The 27,375-nt window shown below is 39.8% G+C and overlaps 8 non-coding genes across 8 annotated transcripts; all 8 read left to right on the top strand.

Moving 5' to 3' along the window:
- The first annotated feature begins 9,077 nt into the window (after positions 1 to 9,077).
- Positions 9,078 to 9,150, top strand: TRNAV-UAC (transfer RNA valine (anticodon UAC)). Its single transcript has one exon. It is a non-coding gene; the product is annotated as a tRNA-Val (tRNA).
- A 1,467-nt stretch (positions 9,151 to 10,617) lies between these two features.
- On the top strand, positions 10,618 to 10,690 carry TRNAV-UAC (transfer RNA valine (anticodon UAC)). Its single transcript has one exon. It is a non-coding gene; the product is annotated as a tRNA-Val (tRNA).
- Positions 10,691 to 11,355: 665 nt separating this feature from the next.
- On the top strand, positions 11,356 to 11,428 carry TRNAV-AAC (transfer RNA valine (anticodon AAC)). Its single transcript has one exon. It is a non-coding gene; the product is annotated as a tRNA-Val (tRNA).
- A 2,204-nt stretch (positions 11,429 to 13,632) lies between these two features.
- Positions 13,633 to 13,705, top strand: TRNAV-AAC (transfer RNA valine (anticodon AAC)). Its single transcript has one exon. It is a non-coding gene; the product is annotated as a tRNA-Val (tRNA).
- A 1,705-nt stretch (positions 13,706 to 15,410) lies between these two features.
- Positions 15,411 to 15,483, top strand: TRNAV-AAC (transfer RNA valine (anticodon AAC)). The gene has a single exon. It is a non-coding gene; the product is annotated as a tRNA-Val (tRNA).
- A 3,193-nt stretch (positions 15,484 to 18,676) lies between these two features.
- Positions 18,677 to 18,749, top strand: TRNAV-UAC (transfer RNA valine (anticodon UAC)). The gene has a single exon. It is a non-coding gene; the product is annotated as a tRNA-Val (tRNA).
- A 176-nt stretch (positions 18,750 to 18,925) lies between these two features.
- Positions 18,926 to 18,998, top strand: TRNAV-CAC (transfer RNA valine (anticodon CAC)). The gene has a single exon. It is a non-coding gene; the product is annotated as a tRNA-Val (tRNA).
- A 5,364-nt stretch (positions 18,999 to 24,362) lies between these two features.
- TRNAV-CAC (transfer RNA valine (anticodon CAC)) lies at positions 24,363 to 24,435 on the top strand. The gene has a single exon. It is a non-coding gene; the product is annotated as a tRNA-Val (tRNA).
- The last annotated feature ends 2,940 nt before the right edge of the window (positions 24,436 to 27,375 follow it).

Below are 27,375 nucleotides of genomic sequence, written 5' to 3' on the forward strand. Positions count from 1 at the left end.
CCTGCATTGCACACTCAAACTTTTTTAAATTCAGCCATTATACTAGCAAACACTCAGTGTACCTACTGGCATCCTAAACGTGGCTATTGTACTTTTGTCTATTCACACTATTGGAACGATATTTGCAGCACGTCTGCCTGCATTGCACACTCAAACTTTTTTAAATTCAGCCATTATACTAGCAAACACTCAGTGTACCTACTGGCGTCCTAAACGTGGCTATTGTACTTTTGCCTATTCACACTATTGGAACGATATTTGCAGCACGTCTGCCTGCATTGCACACTCAAACTTTTTTAAACTCAGCCATTATACTAGCAAACACTCAGTGTACCTACTGGCATCCTAAACGTGGCTATTGTACTTTTGTCTATTCACACTATTGGAACGATATTTGCAGCACGTCTGCTGCATTGCACACTCAAACTTTTTTAAATTCAGCCATTATACTAGCAAACACTCAGTGTACCTACTGGCATCCTAAACGTGGCTATTGTACTTTTGTCTATTCACACTATTGGAACGATATTTGCAGCACGTCTGCCTGCATTGCACACTCAAACTTTTTTAAACTCAGCCATTATACTAGCAAACACTCAGTGTACCTAGTGGCATCCTAAATGTGGCTATTGGACTTTTGTCTATTCACACTATTGGAACGATATTTGCAGCACATCTGCCTGCATTGCACACTCAAACTTTTTTAAATTCAGCCATTATACTAGCAAACACTCAGTGTACCTACTGGCATCCTAAACGTGGCTATTGGACTTTTGTCTATTCACACTACTGCAAATCTATGTGCAGCACCTCTGCATGACAACCTCCTGCTCTGTTTTTAATAAGCTATAATGATAGCACAAAATACTGCCATTTAGTGGCATCATAGAACTGGCTGTTGTATTCCATTAGTGCCCCACTGGTGACAAGCTATTTCTAGCACCTCTACATCACACCCTGATGCACATTTTGCTACGCTAATGTTATAGCAAACTCATGGAATTCATTGCTGCATTTCATAATTCGGAAGGATAGAAAGTCAGGCTTCCTTTAGCTTTTCCTTCATTTCATAGACAGCATCTCCAAGAGCAATTTTCCCTCCACGTCTAAGTGTGGAGAGGCAGCTAGTGCGCATGCGTGTGCCGATGTACCCCAGCTGCAGCATAATTACAGTGTTTTGCGTAGTGAGTATGCTCAGCCTGACTGTGTTATTCCTGACGCTAAGTCTTCTTTTCGGGATACAGCGCATGCTCCCACACTAAGTGTGAAAAGCCTCTTTGCACAGGTGCTTGCATTCCGTGCCGGGTCTAAGTCCTGTTTTGTGCCTAGACACCATGCTAAAGCTGATAGTCTTTTTTCAGAGACTGTATTTCATGCTACTGAGCATGCTCAGGCACTTCCTGCATCAGAGACTAGGTCCGGTAATGAACTCTTTGGCCCTGGCCCTGATGTGGGGGTCCCATATAGACCACAGGGCATCAGGTGTCCTCCCAAATGGCTTGCAGAGGCCCACACCTATGGCTTGTCACCGCATTATTGATGGTCAGACGATGACTGGTGAGGTGTTTGGGTCATGGCAGCCATGAGGTCATCATTGAAGTTGCGTTTCCAAATAGGACGCTAGTTATGCCACTCATGACGTGTCACTCTACTTTTGTCTCCAGGAGGTGCATTGTGGTTCACCCTGGTTTGGGGCGGACCCAGGTTATAAAAGGGGCTGGAGCCAACAAGGAGGTGCGCAGTCTTCTATTATGCTCCGAAAGAGCACACCTCCATGTGTTGAACCCATTGCGGCTTTAGGCCAGAGGTAGGCAGGGATAGGGTGGTGGATGCAGGCCACCACCACAGTTGGTAACGCAGAACGGTTAAGACCAGCTCCTGTCCTACCAGTCCTGCTTGTGCAGCCCAGTGGCATTAACAGGCCTGCTGCTGCTGATGCGCCTGCTGTCCACAGGTGTGGCCCCTACGCACACGGTCAGCGTACTCAATGGCCCCTGTGTTGTTAACAGGTAGTTTCTGGGCTGGGTGGGCATGTGGACCCTGTGACGCTAACAGGGCTCACAGTCTCCAGATCCGAATGGCGTCTAACTCGTTTCAGGCTACTATTAGTTTCATAGCCACACAGCTCTGTATCCTCCACCAAACCTTCCAGTTGCCAACCTCTCCTTTTCCAACTGGGAGCACGGTGGACACTGACTGCTGATGGGGATATATACCTTTCTCTTTCTTTTCTTATTAATTTTCGTTATATAGCGGTCACAGATTATATACCACTTTATCCAAATCTGCCAGTCCCACTGTAACAGATGGTGTTTCTTCAGCAAATGTTACAGTTGCTTAACCACCAAATCTACGGACCAAAACTTTTTTCCCCTTTCCAACACACCTGTTCCCCTTTCCAACAGCATCTGTCCTTTTTAAACTCATTTTGGGATATGACCAAAAGTGCAACTGTGCAGGGACACCGTACTCAACGCCATCTCAGCACAGCAGCCATCCCTCGGTCCCTCCGATGTGGACAAGTAAAAGACCATTTCCTCCTATCCATGACAAAGCGTTGAGATTCACTCTGTGCAGCACTGGTGTTTAGTGGAAAAGTAGATCTAAGATTGCGTACCACATTCTGCAGATACTCCTGTATACGTGCGTCCATTTCTATGGCAGGAATTAGTTCGCCAAATTTTGTCTTGTACCGGGGATCTAACAGTGTGGCAACCCAATATTCAGGATTACTTCAAATTCATACAATCCGAGGGTCATGTAGGTAGTGCAGCAAGAAGGCGCTCATGTGTCTTGTGCATCCAGGAGGACCAAGTCCTTAGTGTGTTGGTGGCAGAGAGGTGAGAATCGTGCATCCTTCCTCTGCCCTCTCCCCACAACCTCACACAACCGAAATGTGAGCAAGCTCTCACTCATCTGCTGAGTCTTCCATGCCCATCGCCAGTTCGTCCTCCATTTCTTCATGGGCTCCTGCACTTTCATCAACACTTTTTGCTGATACTATGCGCCCTTGTTAATCCCTCTCCCTCACCATGACTGCCGCATAGGTGCCGCTGACCATCTGGACCTCGTAGATCTTGTTATCCCTTCCGCATATGACTCCTCCTGTACTTCCTCCCCTTCCTCTTGTCCCAACACCTGACTCCGAATAATAATTACAGTGTGCTCCATCATGTAGATGACCAGAATTGTCACGCTGAGAATGACATTGCCAGTGCAAAACATCTTCGTCGACATTTGTGAACTGTGTAGCAGGGTGCATAGGTCCTTGATCTGACACCACTCCAGCAGCGTGATCTGCACCACCTCTTGATCAAGTTATCCCAGGATATATGTCATACCGTATTTCAGCAGGGCTCTGCGGTGCTGCCACACACGCTGCAACATGTGCAGATTCCAATTCCTGCGTGTCGGAACATCGCATTTCCGGCGTTTAACTGCCAGACCCTAAGACTTCCGGAGTGATGAAAGTTGTTGAGCTGCTGTGTGCGCACGATGGAAGTGAGCACATAGCGAGCGTGCCCGCTGCACAAGGCCATGTAGGCCGTGATGGTGTTTTAAAAATTGCTGGAGAATTCGGTTCAACACGTGAGCCATACAAGGCACGTGTGTCACATTGCCCTGAGGATGGCCCGCAGCCAGGTTTGCATCATTGCCGCACACGGCTGTTAAGTCACCAACGGAGTCCGCTCCGTCAATTTGTACTCCGGTCGCCAGGTGACAACGTGTTCCTTTCATGAATAGTGCTGATGATGGGAGAGGAGTCGATGCCAGCGGCGCAGGTGGACGCAGGTTATGCTCACCCACTGGGCTGCATTACCTTGACAGATGCAGAATCTCTGGCTGAATGTAGCTGGTGGGTATCTCACAGATGAAATACCATCATTCAGCTACAACCAATGGGAAGACACCACACCCTTTTTTATGCCCATCCTGTCTGCAGACCACTGCCAGACATAGCTATGAACCTCTGGTTAATTTTACCCCCAGTTCAGTTTTAGGATTTTGTGTGCTTGTTACCTGACTACTTTTCCTGCTTGCTGTTTATGTACCTTGTTGGCCGATCCGCATTTCACCTCTGCTTGTTTTCTGATTAAGTCCTGGCCGTCCCATTGTGTTCCTGTTCCTCAATTAATGTTTTGACCCTGCCTGACTACTATTCTCTGGAATAGCGGTGTGACTCACATTTCCCATACATTTCAAAGTAAAACTTTGACCGCCTGATGGCATTGAGCTCTGCTGCCAGCATAGTAAGGAGGTGTGTGGTAGTCCTTGTGCGCAGTTGCAAGGAAGGGTGGCCTGACCACACAGGGTTTGCGCCAAGGTGGAGGACCCACACGAGGTTGAAGAGGCTGAAGCAGTGTATTAACTTCTACATACAGAAGAAGGATTGAAACAACTCGTGGGGACGGCAAGACTTGTACAGCAGACCCTTCTCCATCTCTCACCATAGTTTGCCAGTGCCCAGTCAGTGACATGTAATGACCCTGTCTATGCTTACTGGTCCAAGTATCTGTGTTGAAATGCACCCTGTCGCACACAGAGTTTCTCAAGGAAGTGGTGATGTTGTGTGCGACATGCTGGTGTAGCGCGGGCATGCTTTTCTTGGAGAAGCAGTGGTGATTGGGCATCTGGTACTGGGGCACAGCGACAGACATAAGGTCTGTAAAATCCTGTGTGTCCACTAAGCGTAAAGGCAGCATTTCGGTAGCCAACAGCTTACAGAGGGATAGAGTCAACCACTTAGCTTTGTCATGGGTCGCAGTAAGTGGCCTTTTATTTGACCACATCTGAGGGACAGAGATCTGGCTGCTGTCTGTAGACGGTGTTGAGTAGGGTGTCCCTGGAAAAATGCAGGTTTGTGAGGAAAGTGCAGGCGGAGACATGATGTTGCCTTCCTCCAACGTTGGTGCTATCGATGTTTGAGAGAGCTGTACACAATCACTTGTTTCCCCTTCCAAACCAACTGACGATCTACCAAGCAAACTGCCTGTTGCGGTTACAGTGGTGGAAGTTGTGGGTGGAAAAACAGGTGTGACAGCTGTCCCCACAGTCCTAGAAGATGACGAGCGCGCGGATGCACTGGAAGGGGCAGGCGGTGGATGGTTGGCTCCGCTAGGCCGCATTGCAGCACGGTGAGCTTCCCACCAGGCCATATGATATTTATTCATGTGACGATTCATGGAAGAAGTTGTCAAACTGCTGAGGTTTTGACCTCTAGTAAGATAACCATGCCAAATGTTACAGATCACATAATTTGGGCGATCTTTTTTTATGTCAAAAAAGGACCAGGCTAGGCAAGGCTTAGAGGCCATGCGACCTGTTGATCCACCCCGAATAATGCTCAGAGGCAGAGTGGTGGCTGAGGATGCAGTTGTAGACGTGCTACCAGTGCTCCGACTGTGTCCAGGAAGGCGCAAGGTTACTTCGACGTCGGTTGCATCCTCCTCCACCGCCTCTGTTGACCTCCTCGAGTGTCTGACTGTGGGTTGACAGTAGGTGGGATCTAGAACTTCATCATCAATTGTTGTGTTTGCACTCCCCTCCCCCTCAGACCGAGCATCTTCTTGCCCTGACCGAATATTTAAGTTGTCATCCCAATCGGGTATCTGCGTCTCATCTTCATCAGTATGTTCCTCATTGTCTATAACCACAGTTGTTGGAAAGGCAGCATTTTGGTAGCCAACAGTTTGCAGATGATGAAAGTCAACCTCCAAGCCATGTCATGACCTTCTAAAAGCATGTAAAACACAGCGAGGGGACTCCAACCACAGTCTCCCTCGTTTCCACTAACTGGGCCACACACACCCCACTTGACTGGCATCGGTTGAGCCCCCTTTTGAAAAAGAAAAAGATGCTTTGCATGAAGCACTCTCAAAAATACGCGTGCCTTTCCCGTCCCCTGGCTGACCCAGGGGAAGAAAAGTCCTCTGAGAGCCATGACTTGTTCATCTTGGTTCTTTTAGAGACACAGCGAGGGGACTCCAACCACAGTCTCCCTCGTTTCCACTAACTGGGCCACACACACCCCACTTGACTGGCATCGGTTGACCCCCCCTTTTGAAAAAGAAAAAGATGCTTTGCATGAAGCACTCTCAAAAATACGCGTGCTTTTCCCGTCCCCTGGCTGACCCAGGGGAAGAAAAGTCCTCTGAGAGCCATGACTTGTTCATCTTGGTTCTTTTAGAGACACAGCAAGGGGACTCCAACCACAGTCTCCCTCGTTTCCACTAACTGGGCCACACACACCCCACTTGACTGGCATCGGTTGACCCCCCCTTTTGAAAAAGAAAAAGATGCTTTGCATGAAGCACTCTCAAAAATACGCGTGCCTTTCCCGTCCCCTGGCTGACCCAGGGGAAAAAAGTCCTCTGAGAGCCATGACTTGTTCATCTTGGTTCTTTTAGAGACACAGCGAGGGGACTCCAACCACAGTCTCCCTCGTTTCCACTAACTGGGCCACACACACCCCACTTGACTGGCATCGGTTGAGCCCCCTTTTGAAAAAGAAAAAGATGCTTTGCATGAAGCACTCTCAAAAATACGCGTGCCTTTCCCGTCCCCTGGCTGACCCAGGGGAAGAAAAGTCCTCTGAGAGCCATGACTTGTTCATCTTGGTTCTTTTAGAGACACAGCGAGGGGACTCCAACCACAGTCTCCCTCGTTTCCACTAACTGGGCCACACACACCCCACTTGACTGGCATCGGTTGAGCCCCCTTTTGAAAAAGAAAAAGATGCTTTGCATGAAGCACTCTCAAAAATACGCGTGCCTTTCCCGTCCCCTGGCTGACCCAGGGGAAGAAAAGTCCTCTGAGAGCCATGACTTGTTCATCTTGGTTCTTTTAGAGACACAGCGAGGGGACTCCAACCACAGTCTCCCTCGTTTCCACTAACTGGGCCACACACACCCCACTTGACTGGCATCGGTTGACCCCCCCTTTTGAAAAAGAAAAAGATGCTTTGCATGAAGCACTCTCAAAAATACGCGTGCCTTTCCCGTCCCCTGGCTGACCCAGGGGAAGAAAAGTCCTCTGAGAGCCATGACTTGTTCATCTTGGTTCTTTTAGAGACACAGCAAGGGGACTCAAACCACAGTCTCCCTTGTTTCCACTAACTGGGCCACACACACCCCACTTGACTGGCATCGGTTGACCCCCCCTTTTGAAAAAGAAAAAGATGCTTTGCATGAAGCACTCTCAAAAATACGCGTGCCTTTCCCGTCCCCTTGCTGACCCAGGGGAAGAAAAGTCCTCTGAGAGCCATGACTTGTTCATCTTGGTTCTTTTAGAGACACAGCGAGGGGACTCCAACCACAGTCTCCCTCGTTTCCACTAATTGGGCCACACACACCCCACTTGACTGGCATCAGTTGATCCCCTATAGAATGTAAGCCCGCAAGGGTAGGGCCCTCTTCCCTCTGTACTAGTCTGTCTACTGTAACTTGTATATGTATTTTGTATGTAACCCCCTTCTCATGTACAGCACCATGGAATTAATGGTGCTCTATAAATAAATAATAATAATAATAATAATCCCCCTTTTCAAAATGAAAAAGATGCTTTGCATGAAGCACTCTCAAAAATACGCGTGCCTTTCCCGTCCCCTGGCTGACCCAGGGGAAGAAAAGTCCTCTGAGAGCCATGTCCACATTGTCAGTGGACAGACATGTGTGCTTATCTGCCAGCAGACCCCCAGCAGCACTGAAGACAGGTTCCGAGAGAACGCTGGCTGCAGGACACGACAAGATCCCCAAGGCGTACGTGGCGAGCTCAGGCAATTTATCAAGATTGGAAGCCTAAAATGAGCAGGGCTCAAGTTGCACAATAATGGAATCGATGTTTCCTTGCATATACTCATATATCTGTGTGTCCTCCTCTTTTTCCTTGTCCTGCTCTTTTGTTTTCACATGAGTATATGTCCTTGTCACTTTCCCATGTGTTGTGAGTTGTTTGTCACCTTTTGGACACCTTTGAGGGTGTTTTCTAGGTGTTTTTCTGTGTTTGTGATTGCCTGCCATTGTTTCCTATGCAGTTCGAGTTCGGTTCGTCAAATGTTCGACGAACCGAACTCGAACGGGACCTCCGTTCGGCGAACCGACCTCGAGCCGAACCGGGACCGGTTCGCTCATCTCTAGTCCTGGGTTCAATCCCCAGTGAAACCCATGTGTTCTTGGTGTTGAAATAATCCCCTATCAACCTGCAGTATATAAAGTTCTTGTCTTTGTTGCCGAATAACGGGATGTTTTAGCTTCCATCACCAACAGAGCTACGAATTTGTTTTTTTTCCCCTGGCGGTCAAAACTCGTCTCTAATTGCCATTACTTTGCAGAATTTCAAAGGTTTCATATTGTAGTGGTCATCACGTCTGCTTCACACGCAGAAGGTCCTGGGTTCAATCCCCAGTGAAACCTATCTGTTCTATGTGTTGAAGTAATTTCCTATCGACTTGTAATATCTGAAATTCTTGGTTTCGTTGCCAACTGATAATATATTTTGGCTTCCATCACCAAGAGAACTACGATTTTGGGTTTCTTTTTTATTGACCATTTTAGCAGAAAACATAATCCCATATTATAAAAATCCTGTTTGTTTCAAAATATATAGTTCCTTTAAATACAAAAGCAAACGACTAAACTATGTAGAAAAAAGTAACACATTCATTGTAAACTTCCATTTAAGCAAAATCCCTTAGTAGGAATAAAACTGGTAAAATATGTAATAAAAATTGTAAATGTTTCATTAACAAAAAATACTTTCCTTCAGCAATAAAAAGGCCCCGTCAGTGACAATTCTGCTCTACTAGCCAATACACAGTAACTTTCCATCAGGTTTCATAGAGTAGTGGTCATCACGTCTGCTTAACACGCAGACGGTCCTGCGTTCAATCCCCAGTAAAACCAATCTGTTCTTGGTGTTGAAATAATACTCAGTTAAACTACAATATATGAAGTTCTTGGCTTTGTTGCCGAATGATGGGATGTTTTGGCTTCCATCCCCAACAGAGCTACGAATTTGTTTTTTTTTTCCCTAGCGGTCAAAACTTGTCTCTAATTGCCATTACTTTGCAGGCTTTCAAAGGTTTCATAGTGTAGTGGAAATCACGTCTGCTTTACACGCAGAAGGTCCTGGGTTCAATCCCCAGTGAAACCCATGTGTTCTTGGTGATGAAATAATCCCCTATCAACCTGCAGTATATAAATTTCTTGGCTTTGTTGCCGAATAACGGGATGTTTTAGCTTCCATCACCAACAGAGCTACGAATTTGTTTTTTTTTCCCTGGCGGTCAAAACTCGTCTCTAATTGCCATTACTTTGCAGGATATCAAAGGTTTCATAGTGTAGTGGTCATCATGTCTGCTTCACACGCAGAAGGTCCTGGGTTCAATCCCCAGTGAAACCAATCTGTTTTTGGTGTTGAAGTAATTTCCTATCGACTTGTAATATGTTAAATTCTTGGTTTCGTTGCCAAATGACAATACATTTTGGCTTCCATCACAAAGAGAACTACGATTTTTGGTTTCTTTTTTATTGACCATTTTAGCAGAAAACATAATCCCATATTATAAAAATCCTATTTGTTTCAAAATATATAGTTCCCATAAATACAAAAGCAAAAGACCAAACTATGGAGAAAAAAGTAACACATTCAATATAAACTTCAATTTAAGCAAAATCCCTTTGTAGGAATAAAACTGGTAAAATATGTAATAATAATAATTGTAAATGTTTCATTAACCAAAAATACTTTCCTTCAGCAATAAAAAGGCCCCGTCAGTCACAATTCTGCTCTGCTAGCCAATACACAGTAACTTTCCATCAGGTTTCATAGAGTAGTGGTCATCATGTCTGCTTAACACGCAGCAGGTCCTGCGTTCAATCCCCAGTAAAACCAATCTGTTCTTGGTGTTGAAATAATACTCAATTAAACTACAATATGTGAAGTTCTTGGCTTTGTTGTCGAATGTTGGGAAGTAATTTGCTATCAACCTGTAACATATGAAATTCTTTCTTTTGTTGCCAACTGATAATATATTTTGGCTTCCATCACCAAGAGAACTACGATTTTGGGTTTCTTTTTTATTGACCATTTTAGCAGAAAACATAATCCCATATTATAAAAATTCTGTTTGTTTCACAATATATAGTTCCTTTAAATACAAAAGCAAACAACTAAACTATGTGGAAAAAAGTAACACATTCAATGTAAACTTCCTTTTAAGCAAAATCCCTTTGTAGGAATAAAACTGGTAAAATATGTAATAAAAATTGTAAATGTTTTATTAACCAAAAATACTTTCCTTCAGCAATAAAAAGGCCCCGTCAGTCACAATTCTGCTCTGCTAGCCAATACACAGTAACTTTCCATCAGGTTTCATAGAGTAGTGGTCATCACGTCTGCTTAACACGCAGAAGGTCCTGCGTTCAATCCCCAGTAAAACCAATCTGTTCTTGGTTTTGAAATAATACTTACTTAAACTACAATATATGAAGTTCTTGGCTTTGTTGCCGAATGATGGGATGTTTTGGCTTCCATCCCGAACAGAGCTACGAATTTGGTTTTTTTTTCCCTGGCGGTCAAAACTCGTCTCTAATTGCCATTACTTTGCAGGCTTTCAAAGGTTTCATAGTGTAGTGGAAATCACGTCTGCTTTACACGCAGAAGGTCCTGGGTTCAATCCCCAGTGAAACCCATGTGTTCTTGGTGTTGAAATAATCCCCTATCAACCCGCAGTATATAAGGTTCTTGGCTTTGTTGCCGAATAACGGGATGTTTTAGCTTCCATCACCAACAGAGCTACGAATTTGTTTTTTTTCCCCTGGCAGTCAAAACTCGTCTCTAATTGCCATTACTTTGCAGAATTTCAAAGGTTTCATAGTGTAGTGGTCATCACGTCTGCTTCACACGCAGAAGGTCCTGGGTTGAATCCCCAGTGAAACCAATCTGTTTTTGGTGTTGAAATAATTTCCTATCGACTTGTAATATGTGAAATTCTTGGTTTCGTTGCCAAATGACAATACATTTTGGCTTCCATCACAAAGAGAACTACGATTTTGGGTTTCTTTTTTATTGACCATTTTAGCAGAAAACATAATCCCATATTATAAAAATCCTATTTGTTTCAAAATATATAGTTCCCATAAATACAAAAGCAAAAGACCAAACTATGGAGAAAAAAGTAACACATTCAATATAAACTTCAATTTAATCAAAATCACTTTGTAGGAATAAAACTGGTAAAATATGTAATAATAATTGTAAATGTTTCATTAACCAAAAATACTTTCCTTCAGAAATAAAAAGGCCCCGTCAGTCACAATTCTGCTCTGCTAGCCAATACACAGTAACTTATCGTCAGGTTTCATAGTGTAGTGGTCATCATATCTGCTTAACACGCAGAAGGTCCTGGGTTCAATCCCCAGTGAAACCAATCTGTTCTTGGTGTTGAAATAATATGCTATCCAACTACTATATATGAAGTTCTCGGCGTTGTTGCCATATGACGGGATGTTTAGGCTTACATCACAAACAGAACTACAAATTATTATTTTTTTTCCCCTGGCGGTCAAAACTCGTCTCTAAATGCCATTACTTTGCAGGATTTCACAGGTTTCATAGTGGAGTCGTCATCACGTCTACTTCACACGCAGAAGGTCCTGGGTTCAATCCCCAGTAAAAACAAGCCGTTTTCACTGTTGAAGTAATTTTCCATCAACCTGTAACATATAAAATTCTTTGTTTTGTTGCCAACTGATAATATATTTTGGCTTTTATCACCAAGAGAACTACGATTTTGGGTTTCTTTTTTATTTACCATTTTAGCAGAAAACATAATCCCATATTATAAAAATCCTGTTTGTTTCAAAATATATAGTTCCTTTAAATACAAAAGCAAACAACTAAGCTATGTGGAAAAAAGTAACACATTCAATGTAAACTTCCTTTTAAGCAAATTCCCTTTGTAGGAATAAAACTGGTAAAATATGTAATAAAAATTGTAAATGTTTCATTAACAAAAAATACTTTCCTTCAGCAATAAAAAGGCCCCGTCAGTCACAATTCTGCTCTGCTAGCCAATACACAGTAACTTTCCATCAGGTTTCATAGAGTAGTGGTCATCATGTCTGCTTAACACGCAGCAGGTCCTGCGTTCAATCCCCAGTAAAACCAATCTGTTCTTGGTGTTGAAATAATACTAAATTAAACTACAATATATGAAGTTCTTTGCTTTGTTGTCGAATGATGGGAAGTAATTTGCTATCAACCTGTAACATATGAAATTCTTTCTTTTGTTGCCAACTGATAATATATTTTGGCTTCCATCACCAAGAGAACTACGATTTTGGGTTTCTTTTTTATTGACCATTTTAGCAGAAAACATAATCCCATATTATAAACATTCTGTTTGTTTCACAATATATAGTTCCTTTAAATACAAAAGCAAACAACTAAACTATGTGGAAAAAAGTAACACATTCAATGTAAACTTCCTTTTAAGCAAAATCCCTTTGTAGGAATAAAACTGGTAAAATATGTAATAAAAATTGTAAATGTTTCATTAACCAAAAATACTTTCCTTCAGCAATAAAAAGGCCCCGTCAGTCACAATTCTGCTCTGCTAGCCAATAGACAGTAACTTTCCATCAGGTTTCATAGAGTAGTGGTCATCACGTCGGCTTAACATGCAGAAGGTCCTGCGTTCAATCCCCAGTAAAACCAATCTGTTCTTGGTTTTGAAATAATACTCACTTAAACTACAATATATGAAGTTCTTGGCTTTGTTGCCGAATGATGGGATGTTTTGGCTTCCATCCCGAACAGAGCTACGAATTTGGTTTTTTTTTCCCTGGCGGTCAAAACTCGTCTCTAATTGCCATTACTTTGCAGGCTTTCAAAGGTTTCATAGTGTAGTGGAAATCACGTCTGCTTTACACGCAGAAGCTCCTGGGTTCAATCCCCAGTGAAACCCATGTGTTCTTGGTGTTGAAATAATCCCCTATCAACCCGCAGTATATAATGTTCTTGGCTTTGTTGCCGAATAACGGGATGTTTTAGCTTCCATCACCAACAGAGCTACGAATTTGTTTTTTTTCCCCTGGCAGTCAAAACTCGTCTCTAATTGCCATTACTTTGCAGAATTTCAAAGGTTTCATAGTGTAGTGGTCATCACGTCTGCTTCACACGCAGAAGGTCCTGGGTTGAATCCCCAGTGAAACCAATCTGTTTTTGGTGTTGAAATAATTTCCTATCGACTTGTAATATGTGAAATTCTTGGTTTCGTTGCCAAATGACAATACATTTTGGCTTCCATCACAAAGAGAACTACGATTTTGGGTTTCTTTTTTATTGACCATTTTAGCAGAAAACATAATCCCATATTATAAAAATCCTATTTGTTTCAAAATATATAGTTCCCATAAATACAAAAGCAAAAGACCAAACTATGGAGAAAAAAGTAACACATTCAATATAAACTTCAATTTAATCAAAATCACTTTGTAGGAATAAAACTGGTAAAATATGTAATAATAATTGTAAATGTTTCATTAACCAAAAATACTTTCCTTCAGAAATAAAAAGGCCCCGTCAGTCACAATTCTGCTCTGCTAGCCAATACACAGTAACTTATCGTCAGGTTTCATAGTGTAGTGGTCATCATATCTGCTTAACACGCAGAAGGTCCTGGGTTCAATCCCCAGTGAAACCAATCTGTTCTTGGTGTTGAAATAATATGCTATCCAACTACTATATATGAAGTTCTCGGCGTTGTTGCCGTATGACGGGATGTTTAGGCTTCCATCACAAACAGAACTACAAATTATTATTTTTTTTCCCCTGGCGGTCAAAACTCGTCTCTAAATGCCATTACTTTGCAGGATTTCACAGGTTTCATAGTGGAGTCGTCATCACGTCTACTTCACACGCAGAAGGTCCTGGGTTCAATCCCCAGTAAAAACAAGCCGTTTTCGCTGTTGAAGTAATTTTCCATCAACCTGTAACATATAAAATTCTTTGTTTTGTTGCCAACTGATAATATATTTTGGCTTTTATCACCAAGAGAACTACGATTTTGGGTTTCTTTTTTATTTACCATTTTAGCAGAAAACATAATCCCATATTATAAAAATCCTGTTTGTTTCAAAATATATAGTTCCTTTAAATACAAAAGCAAACAACTAAGCTATGTGGAAAAAAGTAACACATTCAATGTAAACTTCCTTTTAAGCAAATTCCCTTTGTAGGAATAAAACTGGTAAAATATGTAATAAAAATTGTAAATGTTTCATTAACAAAAAATACTTTCCTTCAGCAATAAAAAGGCCCCGTCAGTCACAATTCTGCTCTGCTAGCCAATACACAGTAACTTTCCATCAGGTTTCATAGAGTAGTGGTCATCATGTCTGCTTAACACGCAGCAGGTCCTGCGTTCAATCCCCAGTAAAACCAATCTGTTCTTGGTGTTGAAATAATACTCAATTAAACTACAATATATGAAGTTCTTGGCTTTGTTGTCGAATGATGGGAAGTAATTTGCTATCAACCTGTAACATATGAAATTCTTTCTTTTGTTGCCAACTGATAATATATTTTGGCTTCCATCACCAAGAGAACTACGATTTTGGGTTTCTTTTTTATTGACCATTTTAGCAGAAAACATAATCCTATATTATTAAAATTCTGTTTGTTTCACAATATATAGTTCCTTTAAATACAAAAGCAAACAACTAAACTATGTGGAAAAAAGTAACACATTCAATGTAAACTTCCTTTTAAGCAAAATCCCTTTGTAGGAATAAAACTGGTAAAATATGTAATAAAAATTGTAAATGTTTCATTAACCAAAAATACTTTCCTTCAGCAATAAAAAGGCCCCGTCAGTCACAATTCTGCTCTGCTAGCCAATACACAGTAACTTTCCATCAGGTTTCATAGAGTAGTGGTCATCACGTCTGCTTCACACGCAGAAGGTCCTGGGTTGAATCCCCAGTGAAACCAATCTGTTTTTGGTGTTGAAATAATTTCCTATCGACTTGTAATATGTGAAATTCTTGGTTTCGTTGCCAAATGACAATACATTTTGGCTTCCATCACAAAGAGAACTACGATTTTGGGTTTCTTTTTTATTGACCATTTTAGCAGAAAACATAATCCCATATTATAAAAATCCTATTTGTTTCAAAATATATAGTTCCCATAAATACAAAAGCAAAAGACCAAACTATGGAGAAAAAAGTAACACATTCAATATAAACTTCAATTTAATCAAAATCACTTTGTAGGAATAAAACTGGTAAAATATGTAATAATAATTGTAAATGTTTCATTAACCAAAAATACTTTCCTTCAGAAATAAAAAGGCCCCGTCAGTCACAATTCTGCTCTGCTAGCCAATACACAGTAACTTATCGTCAGGTTTCATAGTGTAGTGGTCATCATATCTGCTTAACACGCAGAAGGTCCTGGGTTCAATCCCCAGTGAAACCAATCTGTTCTTGGTGTTGAAATAATATGCTATCCAACTACTATATATGAAGTTCTCGGCGTTGTTGCCGTATGACGGGATGTTTAGGCTTCCATCACAAACAGAACTACAAATTATTATTTTTTTTCCCCTGGCGGTCAAAACTCGTCTCTAAATGCCATTACTTTGCAGGATTTCACAGGTTTCATAGTGGAGTCGTCATCACGTCTACTTCACACGCAGAAGGTCCTGGGTTCAATCCCCAGTAAAAACAAGCCGTTTTCGCTGTTGAAGTAATTTTCCATCAACCTGTAACATATAAAATTCTTTGTTTTGTTGCCAACTGATAATATATTTTGGCTTTTATCACCAAGAGAACTACGATTTTGGGTTTCTTTTTTATTTACCATTTTAGCAGAAAACATAATCCCATATTATAAAAATCCTGTTTGTTTCAAAATATATAGTTCCTTTAAATACAAAAGCAAACAACTAAGCTATGTGGAAAAAAGTAACACATTCAATGTAAACTTCCTTTTAAGCAAATTCCCTTTGTAGGAATAAAACTGGTAAAATATGTAATAAAAATTGTAAATGTTTCATTAACAAAAAATACTTTCCTTCAGCAATAAAAAGGCCCCGTCAGTCACAATTCTGCTCTGCTAGCCAATACACAGTAACTTTCCATCAGGTTTCATAGAGTAGTGGTCATCATGTCTGCTTAACACGCAGCAGGTCCTGCGTTCAATCCCCAGTAAAACCAATCTGTTCTTGGTGTTGAAATAATACTCAATTAAACTACAATATATGAAGTTCTTGGCTTTGTTGTCGAATGATGGGAAGTAATTTGCTATCAACCTGTAACATATGAAATTCTTTCTTTTGTTGCCAACTGATAATATATTTTGGCTTCCATCACCAAGAGAACTACGATTTTGGGTTTCTTTTTTATTGACCATTTTAGCAGAAAACATAATCCTATATTATTAAAATTCTGTTTGTTTCACAATATATAGTTCCTTTAAATACAAAAGCAAACAACTAAACTATGTGGAAAAAAGTAACACATTCAATGTAAACTTCCTTTTAAGCAAAATCCCTTTGTAGGAATAAAACTGGTAAAATATGTAATAAAAATTGTAAATGTTTCATTAACCAAAAATACTTTCCTTCAGCAATAAAAAGGCCCCGTCAGTCACAATTCTGCTCTGCTAGCCAATACACAGTAACTTTCCATCAGGTTTCATAGAGTAGTGGTCATCACGTCTGCTTAACACGCAGAAGGTCCTGCGTTCAATCCCCAGTAAAACCAATCTGTTCTTGGTGTTGAAATAATACTCACTTAAACTACAATATATGAAGTTCTTGGCTTTGTTGCCGAATGATGGGATGTTTTGGCTTCCATCCCGAACAGAGCTACGAATTTGGTTTTTTTTTCCCTGGCGGTCAAAACTCGTCTCTAATTGCCATTACTTTGCAGGCTTTCAAAGGTTTCATAGTGTAGTGGAAATCACGTCTGCTTTACACGCAGAAGGTCCTTGGTTCAATCCCCAGTGAAACCCATGTGTTCTTGGTGTTGAAATAATCCCCTATCAACCCGCAGTATATAAGGTTCTTGGCTTTGTTGCCGAATAACGGGATGTTTTAGCTTCCATCACCAACAGAGCTACGAATTTGTTTTTTTTCCCCTGGCAGTCAAAACTCGTCTCTAATTGCCATTACTTTGCAGAATTTCAAAGGTTTCATAGTGTAGTGGTCATCACGTCTGCTTCACACGCAGAAGGTCCTGGGTTGAATCCCCAGTGAAACCAATCTGTTTTTGGTGTTGAAATAATTTCCTATCGACTTGTAATATGTGAAATTCTTGGTTTCGTTGCCAAATGACAATACATTTTGGCTTCCATCACAAAGAGAACTACGATTTTGTGTTTCTTTTTTATTGACCATTTTAGCAGAAAACATAATCCCATATTATAAAAATCCTATTTGTTTCAAAATATATAGTTCCCATAAATACAAAAGCAAAAGACCAAACTATGGAGAAAAAAGTTACACATTCAATATAAACTTCAATTTAATCAAAATCACTTTGTAGGAATAAAACTGGTAAAATATGTAATAATAATTGTAAATGTTTCATTAACCAAAAATACTTTCCTTCAGAAATAAAAAGGCCCCGTCAGTCACAATTCTGCTCTGCTAGCCAATACACAGTAACTTATCGTCAGGTTTCATAGTGTAGTGGTCATCATATCTGGTTAACACGCAGAAGGTCCTGGGTTCAATCCCCAGTAAAACCAATCTGTTCTTAGTGTTGAAAAAATACGCTATCCAACTACAATATATGAAGTTCTCGGCTTTGTTGCCGTATGACGGGATTTTTTGGCTTCCATCACAAACAGAACTACAAATTATTATTTTTTTTCCCCTGGCGGTCAAAACTCGTCTCTAAATGCCATTACTTTGCAGGATTTCACAAGTTTCATAGTGGAGTCGTCATCACGTCTACTTCACACGCAGAAGGTCCTGGGTTCAATCCCCAGTATAAACAAGCCGTTTTCGCTGTTGAAGTAATTTGCTATCAACCTGTAACATATGAAATTCTTTGTTTTGTTGCCAACTGATAATATATTTTGGCTTTTATTACCAAGAGAACTACGATTTTGGGTTTCTTTTTTATTGACCATTTTAGCAGAAAACATAATCCCATATTATAAAAATCCTGTTTGTTTCAAAATATATAGTTCCTTTAAATACAAAAGCAAACAACTAAACCATGTGGAAAAAAGTAACACATTCAATGTAAACTTCCTTTTAAGTAAAATTTCTTTGTAGGAATAAAACTGGTAAAATATGTAATAAAAATTGTAAATGTTTCATTAACAAAAAATACTTTCTTCAGCAATAAAAAGGCAACGTCAGTCACAATTCTGCTCTGCTAGCCAATACACAGTAACTTTCCATCAGGTTTCATAGAGTAGTGGTCATCACGTCTGCTTAACGCGCTGAAGGTCCTGCGTTCAATCCCCAGTAAAACCAATCTGTTCTTGGTGTTGAAATAATACTCAATTAAACTACAATATATGAAGTTCTTGGCTTTGTTGCCGAATGATGGGATGTTTTGGCTTCCATCCCGAACAGAGCTACGAATTTGGTTTTTCTTTCCCTGGCGGTCAAAACTCGTCTCTAATTGCCATTACTTTGCAGGCTTTCAAAGGTTTCATAGTGTAGTGGAAATCACGTCTGCTTTACACGCAGAAGGTCCTGGGTTCAATCCCCAGTGAAACCCATGTGTTCTTGGTGTTGAAATAATCCCCTATCAACCTGCAGTATGTAAAGTTCTTGGCTTTGTTGCCGAATAACGGGATGTTTTAGCTTCCATCACCAACAGAGCTACGAATTTGTTTTTTTTCCCCTGGCAGTCAAAACTCGTCTCTAATTGCCATTACTTTGCAGAATTTCAAAGGTTTCATAGTGTAGTGGTCATCACGTCTGCTTCACACGCAGAAGGTCCTGGGTTCAATCCCCAGTGAAACCAATCTGTTTTTGGTGTTGATGTAATTTCCTATTGACTTGTAATATATGAAATTCTTGGTTTCGTTGCCAAATGACAATACATTTTGGCTTCCATCACCAAGAGAACTTCGATTTTGGGTTTCTTTTTTATTGACCATTTTAGCAGAAAACATAATCCCATATTATAAAAATCCTATTTGTTTTAAAATATATAGTTCCCATAAATACAAAAGCAAACGACTAAACTATGTAGAGAAAAGTAACACATTCAATGTAAACTTCAAATTAAGCAAAATCCCTTTGTAGGAATAAAACTGGTAAAATATGTAATAATAATTGTAAATGTTTCATTAACCAAAAATACTTTCCTTCAGCAATAAAAAGGCCCCATCAGTCACAATTCTGCTCTGCTAGCCAATACACAGTAACTTTCCATCAGGTTTCATAGGGAAGTGCTCATCACGTCTGCTTAACATGCAGAAGGTCCTAGGTTGAATCCCCAGGAAAACCAATCTGTTCATGGTGTTAAAATAAAACCTTATCAACCCGCAATATATGAAGTTCTTGGCTTTGTCGCCGAATGACGGGATGTTTTGGCTTCCAAAACCAACAGAGCTACGAATTTGTTTTTTTTTCCCCTGGCGGTGAAAACTCGTCTCTAATTGCCATTACTTTGCAGGATTTCACAGCTTTCATAGTGGAGTGGTCATCACGTCTACTTCACACGCAGAAGATTCTGGGTTCAATCCCCAGTAAAAACAAGCCGTTTTCGCTGTTTAAGTAATTTGCTATCAACCTGTAATATTTGAAATTCTTGGTTTTGTTGCCAACTGATAATATATTTTGGCTTCCATCACCAAGAGAACTACGATTTTGGGTTTCTTTTTTGTTGACCATTTTAGCAGAAAACATAATCCAATATTATAAAAATCCTGTTTGTTTCAAAATATATACTTCCTTTAAATACAAAAGCAAACGACTAAACTATGTAGAAAAAAGTAACACATTCAATGTAAACTTCCATTTAAGCAAAATCCCTTAGTAGGAATAAAACTGGTAAAATATGTAATAACAATTGTAAATGTTTCATTAACCAAAAATACTTTCCTTCAGCAATAAAAAGGCCCCGTCAGTCACAATTCTGCTCTGCTAGCCAATACACAGTAACTTGCCATCAGGTTTCATAGAGTAGTGGTCATCACGCGTGCTTAACACGCAGAAGGTCCTGCGCTCAATCCCCAGTAAAACCAATCTGTTTTTGGTGCTCAAATAATACCCAATTAATCTACAATATATGAAGTTCTAGGCTGTGTTGCAGAATGATGGGATGTTTTGGCTTCCATCACCAACAGAGCTACGAATTTGTTTTTTTTTTCCCTGGCGGTCAAAACTCGTCTTTAATTGCCATTACTTTGCAGGATTTCAAAGGTTTCATAGTGTAGTGGTCATCACGTCTGCTTCACATGCAGAAGGTCCTGGGTTCAATCCCCAGTGAAACCCATGTGTTCATGGTGTTGTAATTATTCCATATCAACCTGCAATATATTAAGTTCTTGGCTTTGTTGCCGAATAATGGGATGTTTTAGCTTCCATCACCAACAGAGCTACGAATTTGTTTTTTTTCCACCTGGCGGTCAAAACTCGTCTCTAATTGCCATTACTTTGCGGGATTTCAAAGGTTTCATAGTGTAGTGGTCATCATGTCTGCTTCACACGCAGAAGGTCCTGGGTTAAATCCCCTGTGAAACCAATCTGTTTTTGGTGTTGATGTAATTTCCTATTGACTTGTAATATGTGATATTCTTGGTTTCGTTGCCAAATGACAATACATTTTGGCTTCCATCACCAAGAGAACTTCGATTTTGGGTTTCTTTTTTATTGACCATTTTAGCAGAAAACATAATCCCATATTATAAAAATCCTATTTGTTTTAAAATATATAGTTCCCATAAATACAAAAGCAAACGACTAAACTATGTAGAAAAAAGTAACACATTCAATGTAAACTTCAAATTAAGCAAAATCCCTTTGTAGGAATAAAACTGGTAAAATATATAATAAAAATTGTAAATGTTTCATTAACCAAAAATACTTTCCTTCAGCAATAAAAAGGCCCCATCAGTCACAATTCTGCTCTGCTAGCCAATACACAGTAACTTTCCATCAGGTTTCATAGTGTAGTGCTCATCACGTCTGCTTAACACGCAGAAGGTCCTAGGTTGAATCCCCAGAAAAACCAATCTGTTCATGGTGTTGACCTAAAACCTTAACAACCCGCAATATATGAAGTTCTTGGCTTTGTCGCCGAATGACGGGATGTTTTGGCTTCCATCACCAACAGAGCTACGAATTTGTTTTTTTTCCCCTGGCGGTGAAAACTCGTCTCTAATTGCCATTACTTTGCAGGATTTCACAGCTTTCATAGTGGAGTGGTCATCACGTCTACTTCACACGCAGGAGATCCTGGGTTCAATCCCCAGTAAAAACAAGCCGTTTTCGCTGTTCAAGTAATTTGCTATCAACCTGTAATATATGAAATTCTTGGTTTTGTTGCCAACTGATAATATATTTTGGCTTCCATCACCAAGAGAACTACGATTTTGGGTTTCTTTTTTATTGACCATTTTAGCAGAAAACATAATCCCATATTATAAAAATCCTGTTTGTTTCAAAATATATAGTTCCTTTAAATACAAAAGCAAACGACTAAACTATGTAGAAAAAAGTAACACATTCATTGTAAACTTCCATTTAAGCAAAATCCCTTAGTAGGAATAAAACTGGTAAAATATGTAATAACAATTGTAAATGTTTCATTAACCAAAAATACTTTCCTTCAGCAATAAAAAGGCCCCGTCAGTCACAATTCTGCTCTGCTAGCCAATACACAGTAACTTTCCATCAGGTTTCAAAGAGTAGTGGTCATCATGTCTGCTTAACACGCAGAAGGTCCTGCGTTCAATCCCCAGTGAAACCAATCTGTTCTTGGTGTTGAAATAATACCCTATTAAACTACAATATATGAAGTTCTTGGCTTTGTTGCCGAATGATGGGATGTTTTGGCTTCCATCACAACAGAGCTACGAATTTGTTTTTTTTTTTTCCCTGGCGGTCAAAACTCGTCTCTAATTGCCATTACTTTGCAAGCTTTCAAAGGTTTCATAGTGTAGTGGAAATCACGTTTGTTTACACGCAGAAGGCCCTGGGTTCAATCCCCAGTGAAACCCATGTGTTCTTGGTGTTGAAATAATATCCTATCAACCTGCAATCTATAAATTTCTTGGCTTTGTTGCCGAATAACGGGATGTTTTAGCTTCCATCACCAACAGAGCTACAAATTTGTGTTTTTTCCCCTGGCGGTCAAAACTCGTCTGTAATTGCCATTACTTTGCAGGATTTCAAAGGTTTCATAGTGTAGATTTCATCAAGTCTGCTTCACACGCAGAAGGTCACTGGGTTCAATCCCCATTAAAAACAAGCCGTTTTCGCTGTTGAATTAATATGCTGTACACCTGTAATATATGAAATTCTTTGTTTTGTTGCCAACTAATAATATATTTTGGCTTCCATCACCAAAAGAACTACGATTTTGGGTTTCTTTTTTATTGACCATTTTAGCAGAAAACATAATCCCATATTATAAAAATCCTGTTTGTTTCAAAATATATAGTTCCTTTAAATACAAAAGCAAACGACTAAACTATGTAGAAAAAAGCAACACATTCAATGTAAACTTCCATTTAAGCAAAATCCCTTTGTAGGAATAAAACTGGTAAAATATGTAATAAAAATTGTAAATGTTTCATTAACCAAAAATACTTTCCTTCAGCAATAAAATGGCCCCGTCAGTCACAATTCTGCTCTGCTAGCCAATACACAGTAACTTTTCGTCAGGTTTCACAGTGTAGTGGTCATCACGTCTGCTTAACACGCAGTAGGTCCTGGGTTCAATCCCCAGTGAAACCAATCTGTTCTCAGTGTTGAAATAATACGCTATCCAACTACAATATATGAAGTTCTCGGCTTTGTTGCCGAATGATGGGATGTTTTGGCTTCCATCACAAACAGAACTACAAATTATTTTTTTTTTTTTCCCCTGGCGGTCACAACTCGTCTCTAAATGCCATTACTTTGCAGGGTTTCACAGTTTTCATAGTGGAGTGGTCATCACGTCTACTTCACACGCAGAAGGTCCTGGGTTCAATCCCCAGTGAAACCCATGTGTTCTTGGTGTTGAAATAATATCCTATCAACCTGCAATCTATAAATTTCTTGGCTTTGTTGCCGAATAACGGGATGTTTTAGCTTCCATCACCAACAGAGCTACAAATTTGTGTTTTTTCCCCTGGCGGTCAAAACTCGTCTGTAATTGCCATTACTTTGCAGGATTTCAAAGGTTTCATAGTGTAGTTTTCATCACGTCTGCTTCACACGCAGAAGGTCACTGGGTTCAATCCCCAGTAAAAACAAGCCATTTTCGCTGTTGAATTAATATGCTATACACCTGTAATATATGAAATTCTTTGTTTTGTTGCCAACTGATAATATATTTTGGCTTCCATCACCAAAAGAACTACGATTTTGGGTTTCTTTTTTATTGACCATTTTAGCAGAAAACATAATCCCATATTATAAAAATCCTGTTTAATTCAAAATATATAGTTCCCATAAATACAAAAGCAAACGACTAAACTATGTAGAAAAAAGTAACACATTCAATGTAAACTTCCATTTAAGCAAAAGCCCTTTGTAGGAATAAAACTGGTAAAATATGTATAAAAAATTGTAAATGTTTCATTAACCAAAAATACTTTTCTTCAGCAATAAAAAGGCCCGTCAGTCACAATTCTGCTCTGATAGCCAATACCCAGTAACTTTCCATCAGGTTTCATAGAGTAGTGGTCATCACGTCTGCTTAACATGCAGAAGGTCCTGTGTTCAATCCCCAGTAAAACCAATCTGTTCTTGGTGTTGAAATAATATCTAATTAAACTACAATATATGAAGTTCTTGGCTTTGTTGCCGAGTGATGGGATGTTTTGGCTTCCATCACCAACAGAGCTACGAATTTGTTTCTTTTTTCCCCTGGCGGTCAAAACTCGTCTCTAATTGCCATTACTTTGCAGGATTTCAAAGGTTTCATAGTGTAGTTTTTATCACAACTGCTTCACACGCAGAAGGTCCTGGGTTCAATCCCCAGTGAAACCCATGTGTTCATGGTGTTGTAATAATTCCATATCAACCTGCAATATATAAAGTTCTTGGCTTTGTTGCCGAATAATGGGATGTTTTAGCTTCCATCACCAACAGAGCTACGAATTTGTTTTTTTTTCCACCTGGCGGTCAAAACTCGTCTCTAATTGCCATTACTTTGCAGGATTTCAAAGGTTTCATAGTGTAGTGGTCATCACGTCTGCTTCACACGCAGAAGGTCCTGGGTTCAATCCCCAGTGAAACCAATCTGTTTTTGGTGTTGATGTAATTTCCTATTGACTTGTAATATATGAAATTCTTGGTTTCGTTGCCAAATGACAATACATTTTGGCTTCCATCACCAAGAGAACTTCGATTTTGGGTTTCTTTTTTATTGACCATTTTAGCAGAAAACATAATCCCATATTATAAAAATCCTATTTGTTTTAAAATATATAGTTCCCATAAATACAAAAGCAAACGACTAAACTATGTAGAGAAAAGTAACACATTCAATGTAAACTTCAAATTAAGCAAAATCCCTTTGTAGGAATAAAACTGGTAAAATATGTAATAATAATTGTAAATGTTTCATTAACCAAAAATACTTTCCTTCAGCAATAAAAAGGCCCCATCAGTCACAATTCTGCTCTGCTAGCCAATACACAGTAACTTTCCATCAGGTTTCATAGGGAAGTGCTCATCACGTCTGCTTAACATGCAGAAGGTCCTAGGTTGAATCCCCAGGAAAACCAATCTGTTCATGGTGTTAAAATAAACCTTATCAACCCGCAATATATGAAATTCTTGGCTTTGTCGCCGAATGACGGGATGTTTTGGCTTCCAAAACCAACAGAGCTACGAATTTGTTTTTTTTTCCCCTGGCGGTGAAAACTCGTCTCTAATTGCCATTACTTTGCAGGATTTCACAGCTTTCATAGTGGAGTGGTCATCACGTCTACTTCACACGCAGAAGATTCTGGGTTCAATCCCCAGTAAAAACAAGCCGTTTTCGCTGTTTAAGTAATTTGCTATCAACCTGTAATATTTGAAATTCTTGGTTTTGTTGCCAACTGATAATATATTTTGGCTTCCATCACCAAGAGAACTACGATTTTGGGTTTCTTTTTTGTTGACCATTTTAGCAGAAAACATAATCCAATATTATAAAAATCCTGTTTGTTTCAAAATATATACTTCCTTTAAATACAAAAGCAAACGACTAAACTATGTAGAAAAAAGTAACACATTCAATGTAAACTTCCATTTAAGCAAAATCCCTTAGTAGGAATAAAACTGGTAAAATATGTAATAACAATTGTAAATGTTTCATTAACCAAAAATACTTTCCTTCAGCAATAAAAAGGCCCCGTCAGTCACAATTCTGCTCTGCTAGCCAATACACAGTAAATTTCCATAAGGTTTCATAGAGTAGTGGTCATCACGTCTGTTTAACACGCAGAAAGTCCTGCGTTCAATCCCCAGTAAAACCAATCTGTTCTTGGTGTTGAAATGATACCCTATTAAACTACAATATATGAAGTTCTTGGCTTTGTTGCTGAATGATGGGATGTTTTGGCTTCCATCACCAACAGAGCAACGAATTTGTTTCTTTTTTCCCCTGGCGGTCAAAACTCGTCTCTAATTGCCATTAGTTTGCTAGATTTCAAAGGTTTCATAGTGTAGTTTTTATCACGTCTGCTTCACACGCAGAAGGTCCTGGGTTCAATCCCCAGTAAAACCAATCTGTTCTTGGTGTTGAAATAATACCCAATTAAACTACACTATATGAAGTTCTTGGCTTTGTTGCCGAATGATGGGATGTTTTGGCTTCCATCACCAACAAAGCTACGAATTTGGGTTTTTTTTTCCCTGGCGGTCAAAACTCGTCTCTAATTGCCATTACTTTGCAGGCTTTCAAAGATTTCATAGTGTAGTGGAAATCACGTCTGCTTTACACGCAGAAGGCCCTGGGTTCAATCCCCAGTGAAACAAATGTGTTCTTGGTGTTGAAATAATATCCTATCAACCTGCAATCTATAAAGTTCTTGGCTTTGTTGCCGAATAACGGGATGTTTTAGCTTCCATCACCAACAGAGCTACGAATTTGTTTTTTTTCCCCTGGCGGTCAAAAGTCGTCTCTAATTGCCATTACTTTGCAGGATTTCAAAGGTTTCATAGTGTAGTTTTCATCACGTCTGCTTCACACGCAAGAGGTCCTGGGTTCAATCCCCAGTAAAAACAAGCCGTTTTCGCTGTTGAATTAATATGCTATACACCTGTAATATATGAAATTCTTGGTTTTGTTGCCAACTGATAATATATTTTGGCTTCCATCACCAAAAGAACTACGATTTTGGGTTTCTTTTTATTGACCATTTTAGCAGAAAACATAATCCCATATTATAAAAATCCTGTTTGTTTCAAAATATATAGTTCCTTTAAATACAAAAGCAAACGACTAAACTATGTAGAAAAAAGTAACACATTCAATGTAAACTTCCATTTAAGCAAAATCCCTTTGTAGGAATAAAACTGGTAAAATATGTAATAAAAATTGTAAATGTGTCATTAACCAAAAATACTTTCCTTCAGCAATAAAAAGGCCCGTCAGTCACAATTCTGCTCTGCTAGCCAATACACAGTAACTTGCCATCAGGTTTCATAGAGTAGTGGTCATCACGCGTGCTTAACACGCAGAAGGTCCTGCGTTCAATCCCCAGTAAAACCAATCTGTTCTTGGTGCTCAAATAATACCCAATTAATCTACAATATATGAAGTTCTAGGCTGTGTTGCAGAATGATGGGATGTTTTGGCTTCCATCACCAACAGAGCTACGAATTTGTTTTTTTTTTCCCTGGCGGTCAAAACTCGTCTCTAATTGCCATTACTTTGCAGGATTTCAAAGGTTTCATAGTGTAGTGGTCATCACGTCTGCTTCACATGCAGAAGGTCCTGGGTTCAATCCCCAGTGAAACCCATGTGTTCATGGTGTTGTAATTATTCCATATCAACCTGCAATATATTAAGTTCTTGGCTTTGTTGCCGAATAATGGGATGTTTTAGCTTCCATCACCAACAGAGCTACGAATTTGTTTTTTTTCCACCTGGCGGTCAAAACTCGTCTCTAATTGCCATTACTTTGCGGGATTTCAAAGGTTTCATAGTGTAGTGGTCATCATGTCTGCTTCACACGCAGAAGGTC

The sequence above is a fragment of the Anomaloglossus baeobatrachus genome, chromosome 2 (genome assembly GCF_048569485.1).
Source record: "Anomaloglossus baeobatrachus isolate aAnoBae1 chromosome 2, aAnoBae1.hap1, whole genome shotgun sequence".
NCBI classification, from domain to species: domain Eukaryota; kingdom Metazoa; phylum Chordata; class Amphibia; order Anura; family Aromobatidae; genus Anomaloglossus; species Anomaloglossus baeobatrachus.